Raw genomic sequence first — 18,347 nt, 5'->3', positions numbered from 1 at the left:
ATTAAAGAAAAGTGATCAAGGATAATAAATAACAACATACTAAGTAAGGGCAGGCAGGCACGAATAAATTCTTACAAGCAATTCTTTTAATTCGTAGAATGTTGTGCAGATGAGGTTGAAGACTGAAAATTGACGGAGGATGAAGCTGGTCCAGCACTTGTAGGATCATTGGTCATCTCTACAAATATTATTAATATAAAAGATAAATATTAGATTATAAAACATTCACACACTTAAAATAAATATTTATAAGTTATTAGTTTAGTTGCAAGTTAGACCACGAAAATCCAAATAAAATGTAATAAACTACCTGACTCAAAATACTTTGATGTTTGAAGCGCTTCTTCTTCATCCATATAGTCTCGAACAATGATGGGTTGATGTGATCTACTCCATCAGTTATTGAGACAAATTAATGCTTCGACCATCCTTGGGCTTAGTGAGCTTCTAAAAGGATCTAAAATTCGATCTCCTATAGAAAATGTCGCCTCAGAAGCAACGGTGGTAACCAGTATAGCTAACACATCACGAGCCATGAGTGATAAGATCTTGTACTTGCACCAACTATTAGCCCACCATCCCAAAACATTAAAATTCTCACTTGGTCGGTCAGTTTCCTCTTCCAAATATTTATCGACCTCATTTTTTGTCATTCCATCATCCTTCTCCAATCTCCGTGCCACAAACTCATCATGCAAATTTTGTGACTTCTTGTTGGCACTAGGTCGACCACTAACAGGCATGACGAATGTGGATGAAGCACTAACAATAGAGGTTGATTGTAGCTGAGCCATAGATGCCGATGGATGAAGACTTGATGTTGTCTCATTATATTGATCAAACATTGCCCGCATTGTCTTCTCTACCTTTTTCACCATCTCTTTGCACGTCATCTTATCATAAGTAGCACTAAAGCAATGACTGAGATAGTCAAGCTTGTATCTTGGGTCAAGGACCAAGGCAATTAGAAGTGCCTCATTGCAATTATCAAGTTTTCCCCAATACTTGTCATACTTTAGTTTCATGCTTATTGCCATTGTCCTCAATAACTCATTCTCATCATCGTCAGCTACTAAGTCATACAGCTCCTGTTGCATATTGCAGATCTCAATGAAGTACTTATTAGCAGTAACATAAGTAGACCCACTAAACTTTAATGTTACTTCGTAAAATGTCTCCAAAAACCTCAAAAACACTAAGCATTATCCCAATCATCAACAGTGGGGGGCCCCTCCTTTGGTTTTCCATCTTTGTCAACCTCATAAAAATATTTCATATAATTAGCATCTCTTTTCATCCTGTCAAATGCCTTCCGAAATTTTATTGCACAATTGAGCATTAGATATGTGGAGTTCCACCTTGTTGGGACATCTAAATACAGAAGCCCTTTACATTCAATCCTTTCATGTATGACATGCTCCTTACAAAAATTTAGCCTAGCAGGAGAAGACCTAACGAACCTCACAACATTTCTAATTGCTGCAATTGACCCATGTTTTTCCTTCAACCCTTCAGTGACAATTAGGTTCACTATATGAGCACAACACCTCATATGTAAAAACTTTCCATCCAAAATTAGGCCCTTCTCTTTCTCCTTGTATTGTTGCCTCAAGTATCGAATGGCAACATCATTAGAAGAAGCATTGTCTACCGTAATGGTAAACAACTTAGAGATGCCCCAATCTAAAAGACATAAGTCGATCTCATGGCCAATGGTTTCCCTTTATGATCTACCACTAGGCAAAAATTGATAATTCTTTTCTGATACTCCCAAGAATTATCAATCCAATGAGCAGTGATGACCATGTAATTCAAATTTTGAATGGATGTCCAAGTATCGGTAGTAATCGATATCCTCTCACAGCTCAAAATATTTTTCAATGTCACCATCTCCTCCTTATATAACTTCAATACATCTCTAGCAACAGTCATTCGAGAAGGGATCTCAAACCTAGGTTGGAGTGTTTTGACAAATCTTTTGAACCCTTCACCCTCGACATGTCTAAATGGCAACTCATCCAACACAATATATTGTGTGAGGGCTACCCTACAAGCTTCTTTGTTATAAGTTACTGCTACTAAGCTTGTTTCCCCCTCTTTCCCTCCCTTTACATGTTGAAAGCTTAAAGTCTTTTGTCTCTGCTCATCAATCTTATACGAACTTAGCTCGCATACTTTCTTAAAATGGTTCCACAAATGACTAGTCCTATGTTTTCTACTGTCACACAAGAAGTCAGACCCACAATAATTACATATACACTTGGGGGGAGGAGACTCTTCGTTAGGATCTGTCAAGGGTGGAGGAGGATCTTCCTTAGTAAAATGATCTCAAACAGATGACCATTTTTCATTTGTTTTCCCAGTACTACTAGCACTAGGGATGGGAGCTCTAACCCTTTTTCTAGCCCTAGTTTTTCTACCCTTTTCAGTAGGAGGAGTAGGGTTCTCAGTCTGAGTGAGATGTGGTTGATCTTGATCATCTATCGGGGGAAGAGTTTCATCTACCTCATCAATATCCATTACCTAATATGACATATTTAAGAAAACACTAATCAACAGAGCAGCACACAAGCCTATAATCCACTAAGTAAAGGCATGCACGTATAAATTGTATCATTAGTTATTTATTCCCTTGGATAAATTGTATAAATTAGGTTTAGTGTACTTTGAATGCCCTTGTTGAATTGATAACTCTAGTATAAATTGACGTTGTTTTTCTCTTACATTAGAGTTGTTTGATGGATTTAGCTAGTCTCTTGTTCAATTTTAGTCTCTTATAAATTTTAGTGTACTTTGAATATGGCATTTCTATTCATCATTATTGACTCTAAACAAAAGACCCTGCTGGTTTATTTGAAAAACAAAGAACTCACCTCTTTGGTCTGTCCTAGAAAGAGACATATTTGTCATGAAAATCTATAGAACCAAAGGAATGCACAGGACCGAAAAAGAGTTCCCACAGCTAGGCCACTTTGCTGGCTTCCCTCATTTACTAGCAAACTATATTGATCATTTCTATACAGTCTCAGAGCTTCAGAAGTAGTAATGCTCATTTCTTACTTGTTTTGAAATCTATGCGTTTTAATTTGTCTACCCAAAATCTTATGCACTTTAATTTGTCTCACTAATCAAATAGAAAGGACAAAAATTGGAAAATATATAATCAATATCCAGTTCAGATATGAAGGGTCACGAACGAAACACTCAACACAGCACAAACAAGTTTTAGTTTATAAACTTTATATAATGGAGAACAAGAAGAAAATTAAAAATAAAGAACTCACCACCAGGCCGGCATTGAGGGAGAAAGGGGACGGCGTGACTGGTTGGCAATCACAGGGAACGACGGTGAGGTTTCCGCGTGACTGTACGTGAGAGAGAAGAATGAAGGCTCTGATTACAATCACATGGAAACCATTGGAGTATTGGACAAGCTTGTCTGCAACAAACACAACCACCCACCCATTATTAACTTGTTTATTATCAATGAATATATATATATAATCTTAAACTTGATCAGAAAATAACTTACCACACAGCAGCGGTGAGGGACTTTCCTCTCTTGAGACCGTGCATGAGAGAAGAAGGAAAGGGCTCGGCCAGACTGAAGCTGAGCTGGTGGTGTGAGTGAGGGAGGCGAGCTGGTGGGTGGCTCTGCTGAGGGAGGCTCGGTCGTGCGTGAGTAAGGGTGAAAGAGAAGAAGAAAAAGTCTTTATTTTAGGGTTATCTTATCATATTAGTTTTTCAGATTTTTTTTTTTAATTTTCGGTCGGGTTCGGGTTGCACCCAAACTCGAAATTAGTGCATTTTAAAACCCAAACCTGACTCGACATATTTCGGGTTCGGGTTAAGCCCGAAATGAACAGGTTTTCCAAAAATTTGGGTTCTCGGGGTTCGGGTCGGGCGGGTTTTGCAGGTCAAATGTTCACCCCTAAAATTAGAGGCTCCCTAAGCCTCTCTGCACACACGGGCCGCGGCTCGAGCCCAAAACCCAGAAATCATGCATGTTTTCACTACATTTTCCTTAGCCAAATTTACCAATTCACATCCAATTCAACCCCTACACTCAGAATTAAATCTAGAATTTGTATCAAGGCAACCTAATCAGTATAAACACTTCAAAAACTATCCCATAATCTCATCAAAACCCCAAAACCAACCTAGAGTTCAAACCCCATGAAAGCCCTTAGATCACAACAGAAACTCGGTAGAAAAATCAAATTGAAACCTTTACCTCAATTGAGAATTTGACCTGAGCTAATCCCTAAGCACTTCAAGCCTCAAGTTCTTCAATTCCTTGGCCAAACTCCTCAAAATTCACCAAAACATCCAAGCTTAGAGAGGGAGAGAGAGTTGTGTTTTCTGATTAACTCTAGAATCCTAACCCAAGTCTAAGTCTATCCGCAACTACAAAATGTCCAAAATGCCCCTAGGTTTACCCTTAGCCACTTAATGCCTCCAAGGGAAATCTCGTCATTTGCACCATTCCCACTAATTCCTCGAGTGTTCCTATAAATCCCAATCAATCTCGACATACTCAAATAATCGCTAAATCACTACCTGTTACCTGGTAATCCCGAACACGTGCTACATTCCCAAAATACCCCTAGTTGGGTATTTGACCCCGTTGTGACTATTCCGATGTTCCGCTCCCTAGACCCGTCTCGAATCACACATCGCAAATATATCTCCACAATATTGTGGTCTCAGTCATAACACACACATAATTTACATTTATTCCCTCAATGGCCAAAAATTACATATACGTCCTTATTAACAAAAATGGGCCCACATGCATATTTAATTCATCTAAACATGCATTTCTAATCATATAATCATTTAATCCACATAATAACATAAATAATCCAATTATTGCCCTCTTGGCACGCTAATCAAGGCACTAAGCCTTATTAGCATATTTGGGGCGTTACAAAACACCACTCCTGCTAATTCTAAATCATGGGTTGGATAACGTTGCTCACATTCCTTTAACTGCCTTGACGTGTATGTTATAAATTTTTCGGCTTGCATCAGTACACAACCAAGTCCTTATTTTGACACGTCGCAATAAACTACAAACTTTTCCTTATCTGAAGGAAGAATTAATACATGTGCAGTAACTAGCTCATCCTTTAACTCTTAAAAGCTACTCTCGCACTTGTCCGTCCAAATGAAATTTAAATTCTTTCTAGTCCATTCTGTCAATGGCATAGCGATTTTGGAAAATCCTTCCACAAATCTTTGATAGTATTCGGCTAATCCAAGAAACTTTGAACTTCTGAGATATTCTTTGGTCTCAGCCAATCTTTTACTACTTCAACTTTTGTCGGATCCTCCATAAGTCCTTCCTTACTTATAATGTGTCCCAAAAATGCCACTTAGAGTAATCGAAATTTACACTTCTTATATTTGGCGTATAATGTGTTCTCCCTTAGCCGCTGAAGCGTTAATCAAAGGTGTTCTTCATGCTCTTCTTTCGTTCTTGAGTAGATAAGAATATCATCAATGAATACTATAGCGAACCTATCTAGGTAATCCTTAAACACTCGATTCATTAATTCCATAAACGCGGCTGGGGCGTTGGTAAGTCCAAAAGACATTACCAAAAATTCGTAATGCCCGTATCTTATTCGAAAAGCCATTTTCAGACTATCTTCTTCCTCAATCCTTAATTGATGATATCTCGAACGAAGATCTATCTTTGAAAATACCAACTTTCCTTGAAGTTGATCGACTTCCATCAGTGGCATCCTAAAGTTTTTAGGAAGTTGCGCGTTGGCGATGGCGGGGGAGAAGGGACTTGCCTTTAATGGGTTCATTATAAGCTCGCCATTCTTGGTCTTGCCCATTTCCTTGATTACCTTCCTTAGCTCCTCGATCTGGGAAAGAATTGGGTAATTAACAACTGGTGGTTGCCTATGATGGCCCTCTCACTCCTCCCTTCTGGCATTCAGATGGTCACACAAGTCGCCTTGGCTCTCCACGTTCCAATCTTGGGTGTCACCTCGTCGGTTGTTCAGGTGTTCACGCAGGTCAAGAACATTCCTGGGTCTTACTCTTTCTCCAAGACATGTGAAAACACAATCAGTATGGGCATTGTTGGCTCCCTCATCTCGCCCCTGTGGTTAGCTACGAAGTGAGCGGATAACCGAACCTCCACCATGGGCCCGAGCCTGGGGTGGTCACTGACCTCCCTGGTTCGGAGGCTAAGGGGGTCGTTCCGCCCAAGACTGAGATCTCTCGGGATTTTCCATGCTTCTAGAGTGATGAGCAGTTGATTGCTCCACCCCTTCTCCATTCATTTAATGAGGTCGCCTTGAGGGAGCTTGGAGACCCCTCACTACCATGCGTATTGCTGTCTCGAAGGCGAGGGTCGCCTCTCTCTAGCGCTGCTCCATGTCTCGTCGCTCGGTAGCTATCTCGACTACCTCAGCGACATTCATGGCGCACAATCATGCCATCTCTTCTCTTAGGGTGGCGACGTCCTCCTGGGCTGCCTCAAGTTGTTGGGGGATGTGGTCGACATTGCCATCCTCTAGGTTCTCGTGAGGGTCTTCCTCAAATTTTCCTCGGTGGATGAGGGTTTGATGGGGCCGCAGGGCCGTTTCTTAAGCTGGACCATGCATAGGTGCCATGACCAGCCAAGGGGTAGGAAACCTTGGGTTGTAGGTGAGGAGATTACACTCCGAGACTCACACTCTCAATGAAAGTACCAAAATGTTGACTCATTTTTTCGTCAACTTGCTCAGAGCAATAAATGAAGAGTTGTTTTGTGTGTAAAATCTCAAAGTGGAATCTCTGCTATGAATAATGAGCCAAAGAAAAAAGAAATAAATGCGGTAATAAATGAACAGTTACTGACTTATTTTTTGACCCTTGTTACATTTTGATTTGCACTATTTATAGCTGCGGAGATGGGAAGAGCTGACGGTGGCAACTTGTTTCCCAACCAGTCTAAATTTCGGAACACTCGGATGAAGGCAAGTTTATGTCTCACCAAAAATGGTAATTTGATGTGTCTTGATCATGTAGAGATTGAAGGCACACTCTGGTGTGGTAGAAGACTCGGGTGGCGAGGGCCCCAGTGAGCAGTGAGGATCCCTGGAGATTAGCTAGGACATCTGACGACTAGCTGGGACCTGTGGTGTGCACTTGATTGCCTAGCGCGACTGGCTAGTGTAACATCCTCCTAATCCAAGGCCGTTACACTGTGTACTCTAAATAGTGTCAGACTTGCTAATCAAGTCATTTGGTTATAAACATGTAACTAAGGTTAATGTCAAGGGTTAGGGTTAAAACGTTTTGGTCAAAGGATCAATTGACTTTTCATTTAAAAGTTTCATACATACATGGGATCCCAAAATATTACAAACAACCGCTTTAAAAGGGTGTCTATACATCAAAAGTTACAACCGGCCGACCTAAGCGACAAAATAAAGGATACAACCCTAGTTCCTCTGAGATACCCTCGGCCGTGGTGGACGAGCAGCCGCATATGTACACGCCTCCATTGACGCTCTCCAACTCATGGCCGATCAAGCTTTCCTTTCCCCTTACTTGCACCACATAGCACCCGTGAGTCAAGACTCAGCAAGAAAACTTAAACATGTGCATGAACAGTAAATACAAGTTCTAAATAAATATCTAGCATACCCAGCAGTAATAACCTACTCATGCATGCATATAATTACAAATAAATGATCATTGGATCATTCTGGGGCCCGCTGCCCTGAATAGTTGACCATAGAGTCAACCCCGGGCCCTATGCCCTAGCTATGTGACCATAGAGTCACTTGGGGCCTTTGCCCTTAGCTTTGAGTAACTAGCTATAGAGCTAGTCCAACGTACTTGGTGCTTTAATTTTTCAACGACCATAGGGTCGGCCAACGTAATAGTATGTTCCTGATTGGGCCTAAGCCTTTTGACCAGCGCATAGCGCGCTATTGCCGCCCTTGACTAATAAGTCAAGCCCTAAGCCAGGTATTCAGATACAGATAAGCATACTTCATACAATACAAGTATACATACATATTAATCATATAATGCCATTAATTAAATGCAAAGATAGTAATAACCATGTTCCTTAACGGGGCTGAGCCCTAGCTACGCAAACCATGCGAACAATCATATAACACTTAGCCAGAAACGAAATATTCAAGTATGTTTAAATCAACAAGTGCAAACATAACTCAATCATGTTCATTCACAGGGGCCCGAGCCCTATTCATAGTTATAATCAACAACCGGGCCAAGCCCTAATCACATATATCACGTATTGGGTGCAATTTTCTTACCTTAGGTTCGAGTATAGCGTAATAATAAGAACGACCCTCGAGCACAATCCCAGTTCCAAGCCCCTAGTAATAACCTAGTCACAACCATAATATAGGATCCCATCAACAATGAGCAAATAAAGGCTTCTAGACCGAGTTCTAGCCTCCGGGACGTCAAATTCTACTAAACCTAGTAGTAGGATCAATCCCGAGCCCTTAAGGTTGAGTTCTCGCACTCAAAAACCCTCTCGGGGTTCAAAACCCCTTAAGCGCTGCGACCCCAAGCATCTGAGCCACGGCTCGCCCACGTCAGAGGCCCCAGCCTCTCTTCATATTGGACACGTGCCGCGACGCGACCTCGCATTAAGAACCGCCCCTGACCTCTGGGTTCAAGAGGGCCGCGACACCCCAAGAACAGGGTCGCGGCCCCGACCCTAGGAACCCATAATTTTTTGTTTTTTCTTCAGCCAAACTCAACCAAAAACCACCCCAAATCAATCCTAGAACCATAATTCAATCCCCATAACAAATTCAACACATTACCAGCATCAAAACCCAACTTAAACTTGATTAAAAACTCATCAAAACTCATAATCCAACACTTGAGCCACAAAGCTCAAGAACACCTCAGGAACACTAAGAAACCTTAATAGCATTCAACTAAAACAAAGATTAGAACTTTACCTCAACTGTGATTTAAGTCCCCTTAGCTGTAGCTAATCCAATCCTAAGTTCTGGCCTTCAATTCCCAAGTTTTTCAATCACTAATCCCCTTAGTTCTTCAAGAAATCCCTTTATAATTGAGAGAGAATGAGGGAGAGGGAGAAAGTCTATTGGGAGAGTATGTGAGCTGATAAAAGTGTTTGTATTTTGTTTTCTTAAGGCTTAAGTAACTTAAGCTAATCCCGAGGCTCGGGGTACCAAAAATGTCCCCGATGACAAAATGGTCAAAATCCCCGATATCTCCTCTTATTCTCACTGAATCCAAGTATATCCTCAAATATCTATTCCCATTACCTGTTAACCTGGTAATGTACTAGTTACCCAAACTACCCCTTGACTCGCCCCGAGTCGGGTATTGGGTCCTGTTGTGACTTTCCTGCTAACTTGCTCCCTAGAATCATCTCGTGCCGAGTAGCCCAAATAAACCCACATAATAATGTGGTCTCTCACATATATGCACATATATACAATTATGCCCACAACGAGCCAAATAACGAAAATTGCCTTTCTAATAAGAAGCAGATCCACATGCATATTTAATACACCTAAACATGCATATCTAGTCATATTATCATATAACTCACATAATCACATAATTACTCACAAATATATCTCACATAAGCATATAATTCCATAAATTGCCATCCTGACCCCCTAATCAAGGCCCTAAGCCTTATTAAGTAATTTTGGGACGTTACAACTAGGGTGATTGGCTAAGGAAACTTTCTTCTTACGATTGGCGTCAACATAGTCATCTAGGGATCATTTGGCTTCATGCAATGGGAGAAGTAGACTAGCGCTCGAGAGGTCTGCCTCTGCCTAAGTGTTAGGAGAGTGGCGAGGGCAACTCTTCTTGGTGACTGGTGGCAATTTTTGTGTCTTGCCACTTTGCCTTGACACGTCATCACTTCGCCGCCACGTGGCAATGCCAAATTTTGGGTATAACACACACACACTAAGACTCTAGAAGCAAACAACCAGAATACTCCAAGCCCCCCCAAAAGTTGATCACTGGGGCCAAGAAGGAAAGCAAGAAAAGAACAAGAAACAACAGACAGAGGAAATGCCAAAGTGCAAGGAGATTCCTGTACGCCCTGAAAATCAGCACGTACCTTGTTGAGACAGCTCGGGTACAGCGAGCTAATAAAAAGCCGTAATCGATGCACCGCATGTTCACCTCTCATCCGAGGACATTCGGTGCCATCCCCTATACAAATAGCTCGAGCTGATGAGACATTTAGCAATCTATCACCTGGAACCATTTTGTGTAATATGGCATCAAAAGGCACGAGCTAACATTACGTTAAGCTCATGGTATGCCAAAGGTCTGACGTACGTTAGGGTCTTTATAAAGTTGACCATGCAATATAAACGTGCATAAAATAGACATCACGTGTTTGTTTTATTCCCGAATTCCCGGATACGCAATATAAACGTGCGAGATCAGACACCACACGCCTGATTTAGGCCATGCGACCCATTACTTTTTTTATCTGTTGATTAGACCACACTTCAATGTAAAATTTAGATACTAATCATCAATATCGCAGAGATGATGTGAAGGATCAAGAGATCACGGGATGACCCCAATACCTACCCAGAGATCATTCTCCTATAAATACCAGGATCATGGGTAGTGCAAGTTGTTGGATTCTTTCTGTAATGCAAATACTCTATAAAAATAGAGAGAAGTTTACAGCAATAATATTGACTCGTGGACTAGGGGGATTTTAACCTCCAAACCACGTAAAAAGGAGTGATCATTTTCTTTACAGCTAATTTCCAACATCATTGATTATTATCGCTTTCTTAGTACAGTTTATCATTAAGCACTAATCCATCCTAGTTATTCATATAATTCATTGTTGGCGAAAAACCGTGTCAACAGTTTGGTGCTTTCATTGAGAGGATTTAGATTAGTGCTATCACGAAGAGTTTATCATGGTGGTCACTCGTTCAAGGCATGGTAACGAAACAGATCAGCATGGTGGGCAGGAGGCTCACCATACCGCTGTGTCCAACGAAAAAAACCTATAGATTCAGCAACGATCGGGGAAACAACTGATGGGCCATGATGACACCGGAAGTTCAGCGCCCCTACCGCCAAATCCGAACCCGAGTTACCTGACGGCGGTGGAGATGGAAAACATGTAGTTGAGGAGCCATCTAGCCAAAACAAATAAGCAAATCGAGGAAGTCTTGGCCCAGAATCGAGTCCCTTCCAATCAGTTCGCTAGGCAAAGCACTCAACAAGCTTCGGATGCTCCTATAAACCAGCCCGGGGCCCGGGTAAATTAGGATACCCCTCCTCCCATAGTAGGGGGAGAGATAACCACCATCTTCGGAGGCCCTCATCTGGCAGGCACGAGTAGAGGTGCCCAGAAGAGATACATCAATGAACTGAGGTCTCATAACAGAGTTGAGTTTATCTCGGAGCAGCATCTGCCTAAACAGCAACGATTGGAGAGACAACCAATCCGTTTTATCGAAGAAAATGCTAGTCATGTCCAATTCCCGCATAACGATCCTCTAGTCATAACCGCCTAGCTCGCTAGTCGGAGAGTTATGAGGATACTAGTTGATAATGGGAGTTTGGTGAACCTGTTGTTTCAGTCCACGCTAGAAAAAATGGGGTTGTCTGTAACCGAGCTGAAGGCCACCTCCATGATGTTGTATGGGTTTTCTGGCGAAGGGTCGGCAGCGATAGGAATAATCAAGTTAGTAATAACCTTGGGTGAGGGTCCCTGAACTGTTTCCAAGCTCCTCGAGTTTGTGGTCATCGAATGTTCCACCGTGTACAATGCAATTTTGGGTCGCCCTACGTTGATGGCATTCGAAGCCATAACTTCTATCCGCCACCTCCTAGTCAAACTCCCTTCTTCTATGAGGATATGCACAGTCCGAGGTGATCAGCTCACTGCCAGGGAATGCTATAGCATTTCCATGAAGGGAAAGTCACAACCCGGGCAGCAGACGATGGCCATCCAAGATAGGAGCGAAGAATCCCAGGAAGTGAGGAATAGCCCTGGGATAGAAGAACCTCAACAAGCTGATGGCGTAGGTACCACCCTGAGTGATGATATCAACCCTAGAGTAAGCGAAGATAGATCCGAGCTCCAGGCTATTGAAGAGCTCAAAGAGGTAAACATCAATCCTAAAGACCCTTCGACGGTGGTTAGGCTCGAGAAAAACCTAGGCGACGAGAGAAAGGCGGAGCTGCTGAAATTTCTGCAAGGAAATCTAGACGTTTTTGCCTAGGCTCATGAAGACATGGTAGGGATCAGCCCGAGCGTTATCATGCATACCCTTAACTTGGACAAAAGCATGCTTGCGAAGTCTCAGAAACAGAGGCGTCTGGGCACGACCCGAGCTGTGACCCTGGAAGAGGAAGTAGCTCAACTTTTAAAATGTGGCTTTATTTGCGAAGCAAGATACCCGATCTGGGTCTCCAATCCTGTTTTGATCCCAAAACCTAACGGAAAGTGGCGGACCTGCATCGACTTCTCTGACCTGAATAAAGCATGTCCCAAGGATTGCTTCCCCTTACCAAGAATTGACCAATTCGTGGATGCCACCGCTGGACACGAGCTCATGTCCTTCATGGATGCGTACTCTGGTTATAACCAGATCGCTATGAATCCTGTGGACCAGGAGCATACAAGCTTCATGACTCCAACCAACGTCTATTGTTATAAAGTCATGCCCTTCGGGCTGAAGAATGCAGGAGCTGCATATCAGAGATTGGTTAATAGAATGTTCGCTAATCAGATCGGGAAAAACATGGAAGTATACGTTGACGACATGTTGGTCAAGTCAAAAATGGCCGATAACCATGTTCCTGATCTGAGGGAGTGTTTTGAGATCCTAAGGAAGTATGGTATGAGGTTGAATCCCCAAATATGTACCTTCGGGGTGGCATCAGGGAAATTTCTAGGTTTCATAGTCAACACTAGAGGAATAAAGGCGAATCCTGACAAAATTAGATCGCTGCTCGAAATGCCACCGCCCAGGTCGCGAAAAGACGTCCAGAGTCTGACAGGAAGAGTGGCAGCCCTTAATCGGTTTATTTCCAAGTCTACTGACAAGTGTTTGCCATTCTATAACCTGCTCTGGGGGAACAAAAAGTTTGAATGGACCGAGGAGTGCGAGCGAGCCTTCCTCGATCTAAACCAACGGCAGGAGAGCCTTTTTTTCTTTATTTAGCTGTTACGGAAGACGCGGCTAGTGCTGTGCTGGTCCGGGAAGAGGACCGAGTTCAAAAGCCGGTCTATTACATTAGCAAAAGACTTCTCAGAGCTGAATCGCGGTATCCTTTAATGGAAAAGATGGCTTTCTGCCTTATCACGGCCTCCAGAAAAATTAGGCCATACTTCCAGTCCCATTCAATCCAAGTCATGACCGATCAACCTTTAAGGCAGGTACTACAGAAACCTGAGGCATCTGGACGTCTTTTGAAATGGACTATCGAGCTTAGCCAATTCGAAATATTGTACGTACCACAGACAGCAATCAAAAGCCAAGCTCTGGCTGATTTCATGGCAGAATGCCTCTGCTGCCTAGCAATGACTTTGCTGCCCAGTAGTGACTTTGCTACCCAGGAATGACTTTGCTGCCCAGTAATGGACTTGGCCGATCGGCCATGCACATGTCCGACCAGCTAGATGCATGTCCTACTAGCAAGTGCATGTCCTACCAGCAAGTGCATGTCTTACCAGCCAAGTGCATGACTGTCCAAGTAGGGGTGTGGCCGACCAGAAGGTGATATTCATCAACCAGGTAGAACAGACTACGTCAAGATTCCCAGAAACGACTTCAACAAGAATCGGTCTGGGCATACGCGGGAATCTCTCATTCTTCCCACAAATTGGGGGTTCTGTTACATTTTGAATATTTTTGTAATTTAAATATAATACGAATAATAAAATATCCTGATCCTAGGGGATATCAATGTATGATCCTAAGCCTATAAATATATGGCTTATGGGATCAGAAAAGGACTTTTGAAAATTTGGAGTTTTGATCTGAATTATCTAGAGAGAGAGGGCTTTTTCTTGAGAGAACTCTTTTGTATTCTGAGAATTTACACTGAAGAAACTCAGTTGACATAGGTTCATCTGATCTTGAGTGTAGATAAATAATCATATCTCTAAGTGGATTAGGCTATTACCAACATATTGGGGCTGAACCACTATAAAAATTGCGTGTGTTATTTACTTTCTGTTCAAAATTGTCTGTGTCGTTTAATTTCTCTTGAAGGCTTTATTATTTCTGACGTTCTTACGTCGTTGGCCAAAAACGCGGTCAACATTTTGGTGCTTTCGTTGAGAGCCTGAAGAGAAAAACAGACGATCCCTGGAGTGATATGGCGCCTAAGAACACCAATGCAACCTCCAAGAAGACGGGCTCCTCTAAAGAGCCTGCTAGATCAGAAGGTCCTAGCCTTCAAGATCGTGAAACTGAGCCTAGAGTCGTGCTCGAGGATGTAGCTCCAGAAGTTGAAGAGCTCCAGGAAGCCATGAGCGCCTTCCAGGAGGAGATGGCCCAGTTCAACGCCAGGCAAGAGGCGTTCGCTGAGGAAATGGCTAGGCAGAATGCTGCATTCGAGCAGCAAAAATGGGAAATGGACGCTAGGAGTGAGGAGATCCGTCGACAGCAGGAGGAGGCCGACAGGCGACATCGCGAAGCTGCACTCGCTCTGGAGGCAGCTACGCAGCTGACCTGGGCCAATGCCCAGGCTGCACCTGGAGTGGCAGCCAAGGACCACAGAAGTTGGTCGTAAGAAAACTGATAGACCAGGCAGAGGTGGTAATAACCCACCTGGTCATGAGGAAGATGGAGTCCGATCGCACACTGCCTCAACTCAAAGGGGGAACTCCAAAACCCCCTCAAGGAGCCACCAATCAGAGACTTCCAGATCAGGAAGTCACAAGTCAGGTAGCAAGAAAACACCTCATGTGCAGGAACATAATAGAGCTCTTCGAGGCAATGAGACTTCCCACTTCAAAGATGGGCATGGGCGTGATGAAGCTGACAGTCATCACACTGACCATTTGAAAGAGAAGAATAATAATAATCATCGAGGAGGAGAAGATCACCCAGCTCAGACAGGAAGGCCACCACTGCATCCCAACCAGCGCAGTGGCAAGGAGCATGTTCCACCCAGCAAACCTTCCGAGAAGACTCGGAGTACGATGTTCGATCGGTTGGGAAAGCACACTACTCAGAAGGATCTGAGGGACGTCATTGCTGATAGAAGAAGGACCGTCCCGGTCGAAGGGCAAGAGCCAATCCGTCCTACTAGTCGAGTAGAAATACTTGATGATGGTTTGCCGGATAGGAACACCCGACCAGGCGGTCCCGAAAATGAGTCCCTAGCAATGGCCCCAGGCATCCAAGCCCAGCTTGATGCTTTGACAACAGCAGTTCAGAGTCTGTCAAAATGACCAGCTGCGATTGATCCAGTAGACCACAGGAGTGGCAGCCCTTTCTGTGCTCGAATTAGAGCAGCTCAACCACCAGCAAAATACAAAGCACCGGTACTGCCAGTTTATACAGAAAAGGCAGATCCGATTAGGCATGTTGGGAAGTTCGAAGATCAGATGGAGCTGCTCGGGGTGAGTGATGACTATCACTGCAGAGTCTTCCCCACCACATTGTCCGACACTGCCCAAGAGTGGTATTGGAAGTTCAAGCTTAACTCCATCACTTCTTGGGAAAGTTTTAGAAATGAGTTTTGCAGGCAATTTAGTGCTGCTCGGACCCCTCCTGTTTATGCCAATTACTTGGCAGATATAAAGAAAGGGAAAGATGAGTCTCTCAAGAACTACATACAAAGGTTCATGAGAGAAGCTAACCGAGCTATTGCAGCCGGAGATGAGGGGAAGATGGTGGCAATCTCTTCCGGCATTATCTATCGGAGTCCTTTGTGGGACAGCATACATCGCAACCCAATTTCAACATTACAACAGTTTTTGGACCGTGCAGACAAATACATGAAGTTAGACGATGCAATTGAGAAGGGAGAGAAGGGCCTGAACAACCCGAGTGGATCGACTGATCCCCCCAAGAATGGTGGAAATGATCAAAGTGGTGGTAAGAAACGTGGGAATAACGGGTCTGACCGCCACAATGAGAAGAAGGCTAAGTCAGGACCAAACGACAAGCCAACTAAGTATGAACCTCGTTTCACCAACTACACCACTCTTTTGGCAAGCCGAGCGGAGATCTATTTGGCCAGTCATCAAGAGGTCCCCTACCGGAAACCCCCACCTATCAAGAAGGAAATGAGTAAAAGAGATATGAACAAGTTCTGTCGCTTCCATGGAGACTATGGTCACGACATGAATGAGTGTAATCATCTCAAAGATGAGATAGAGTTTCTCCTCCGGTCGGGGAAGTTAAAAAAGTATCGAGCAGAGAAGACCCAAGGAGAGGGGAGTAACAACAATCCTGGGTTCAAGCGGCAACGATCCCCGTCTTTGCAACCTGAACCTGTGGACTTCACACTAGATACTATATGTGGAGGACCACATCTTGCTGGAGATAGCAATAAGGCGAGGGAGAGGTATCGCACCCTTCGTCATGAGTTGGATGCAGCATCCACCTCCGAAATTATGACAATGGAGGAGCGACCACCAAAGAACCCAAGATACGAAAGTGAGTCCCTCACTTTCACTGAAGAAGATGCTCAACACGTGAGGTATCCTCACAATGACCCTTTTTTTGTGACAGTCCAAATTGCCAATATGAAGGTGAAGAGATGTCTGGTCGACACAGGGAGTTCTGTGAACATTATTTACAAGTCATCCTTCGAGAGGATGAAGCTTTCGATCAATGACTTGAAGCCATGCTCTCAAGTCATTTATGGGTTTACTGGAGAAGGATTGTCACCAGCTGGAACAATCAAGTTACCAGTCACAACGAGGGAGGCTCCCAAACATGAGACAGTAATGACCGAGTTTTTGATTGTTGACTGCCTGTCTGCTTACAATGTGGTTATTGGTCGACCACTGCTCACAAACTTACATGCGGTAGTTTCAATCTGGCACCTTTCCATGAAGTTCCCGACCAGTGCTGGCATAGGTTGTGTCCAAGGAGACCAGAGGGAGGCTAGGGAGTGCTATAATGCCTCGGTAGCTAAGGCAAGGAAGGGGGCTAAGGAGAGAAACATGATTGTATGTGTTGAGAGAGAGGAGGTAGACGAGATGGATGTCGACCGAAGTTTTGCAGTTGTAACTAATCAGGAAGAGATGTTAGAGGAGCTTGGCCAAGAGAGCACTCTTGGTTTAAAAGAGCAGAAAACCCCATCCGGTGATGAAGTCACCAAATAGGGCGTTGCCCAAAGCGAGGGAAGGGACTTTGATCCTCGCTTTGGGGATTATGAAAGTGATGTAGGTCCATCCGAGGAGTTAGAGGAGATCCTGATAGATGAGAATGACCCAACCAGAGGGGTCAAAATTGGAAAAAAGTTGAAAATAGAGGTGAGAGCACAGCTGGTAGAATTCTTGCGAAGGAATCAAGATGTCTTCGCCTGGTCTCATAAAGATATGGTGGGTATCTCACCAATTGTAATCAGCCACGTGCTCAACGTGGATGAAAGCTATCCAACAGTGCAGTAGAAGAGGAGATTGCTTGACAAGGATCGAGCAAAAGCTCTTAAGGAGGAAGTAGAGCGGCTAAAGGAGAATGGGTTTATAAGGGAAGCATATTACCCTGCCTGAGTTTCAAACCCAGTGTTAGTGCCCAAACCCAATGGAAAGTGGAGGACTTGTGTAGATTTTACTGACCTGAACAAAGCATGCCCAAAGGATTGCTTTCCTTTACCAAGAATAGACCAGTTAGTAGATGCAACCTCTGGTCATGAAACATTGTCCTTCATGGATGCATATTCGGGGTACAACCAGATCAGCATGCATCCTCCTGATGAAGAGCATACCAGCTTTCGGACAGATATAGGGCTATACTGCTATAGGGTCATGCCCTTCGGACTGAAGAATGCGGGAGCTACCTATCAGCGTTTGGTGAATGGTATGTTTCGCGACTTAATCGGCAAGAGCATGGAGGTGTACGTAGACGATATGCTGGTGAAATCAAAGGAAGCTGAAGGGCACGTGCGAGACTTAGAGGAGTGCTTTGCAATACTGAGAAAGTACAACATGAAGTTAAACCCCCTCAAGTGCTCATTTGGAGTGGGTTCTGGAAAATTTCTTAGGTTTATTGTAAACTCCCGAGGAATAGAGGCAAACCCAGAAAAGATAAAGGCTCTCATAGAAATGAAGTCTCCAGCTAGAATAAAGGATGTACAAAGCTTGACTAGGCGGATTGCAGCTCTAAGCAGGTTCGTTTCTAAAT

This window comes from Humulus lupulus, chromosome X (assembly GCF_963169125.1).
Source record: "Humulus lupulus chromosome X, drHumLupu1.1, whole genome shotgun sequence".
NCBI classification, from domain to species: domain Eukaryota; kingdom Viridiplantae; phylum Streptophyta; class Magnoliopsida; order Rosales; family Cannabaceae; genus Humulus; species Humulus lupulus.
This window is presented reverse-complemented; position numbering follows the sequence as displayed.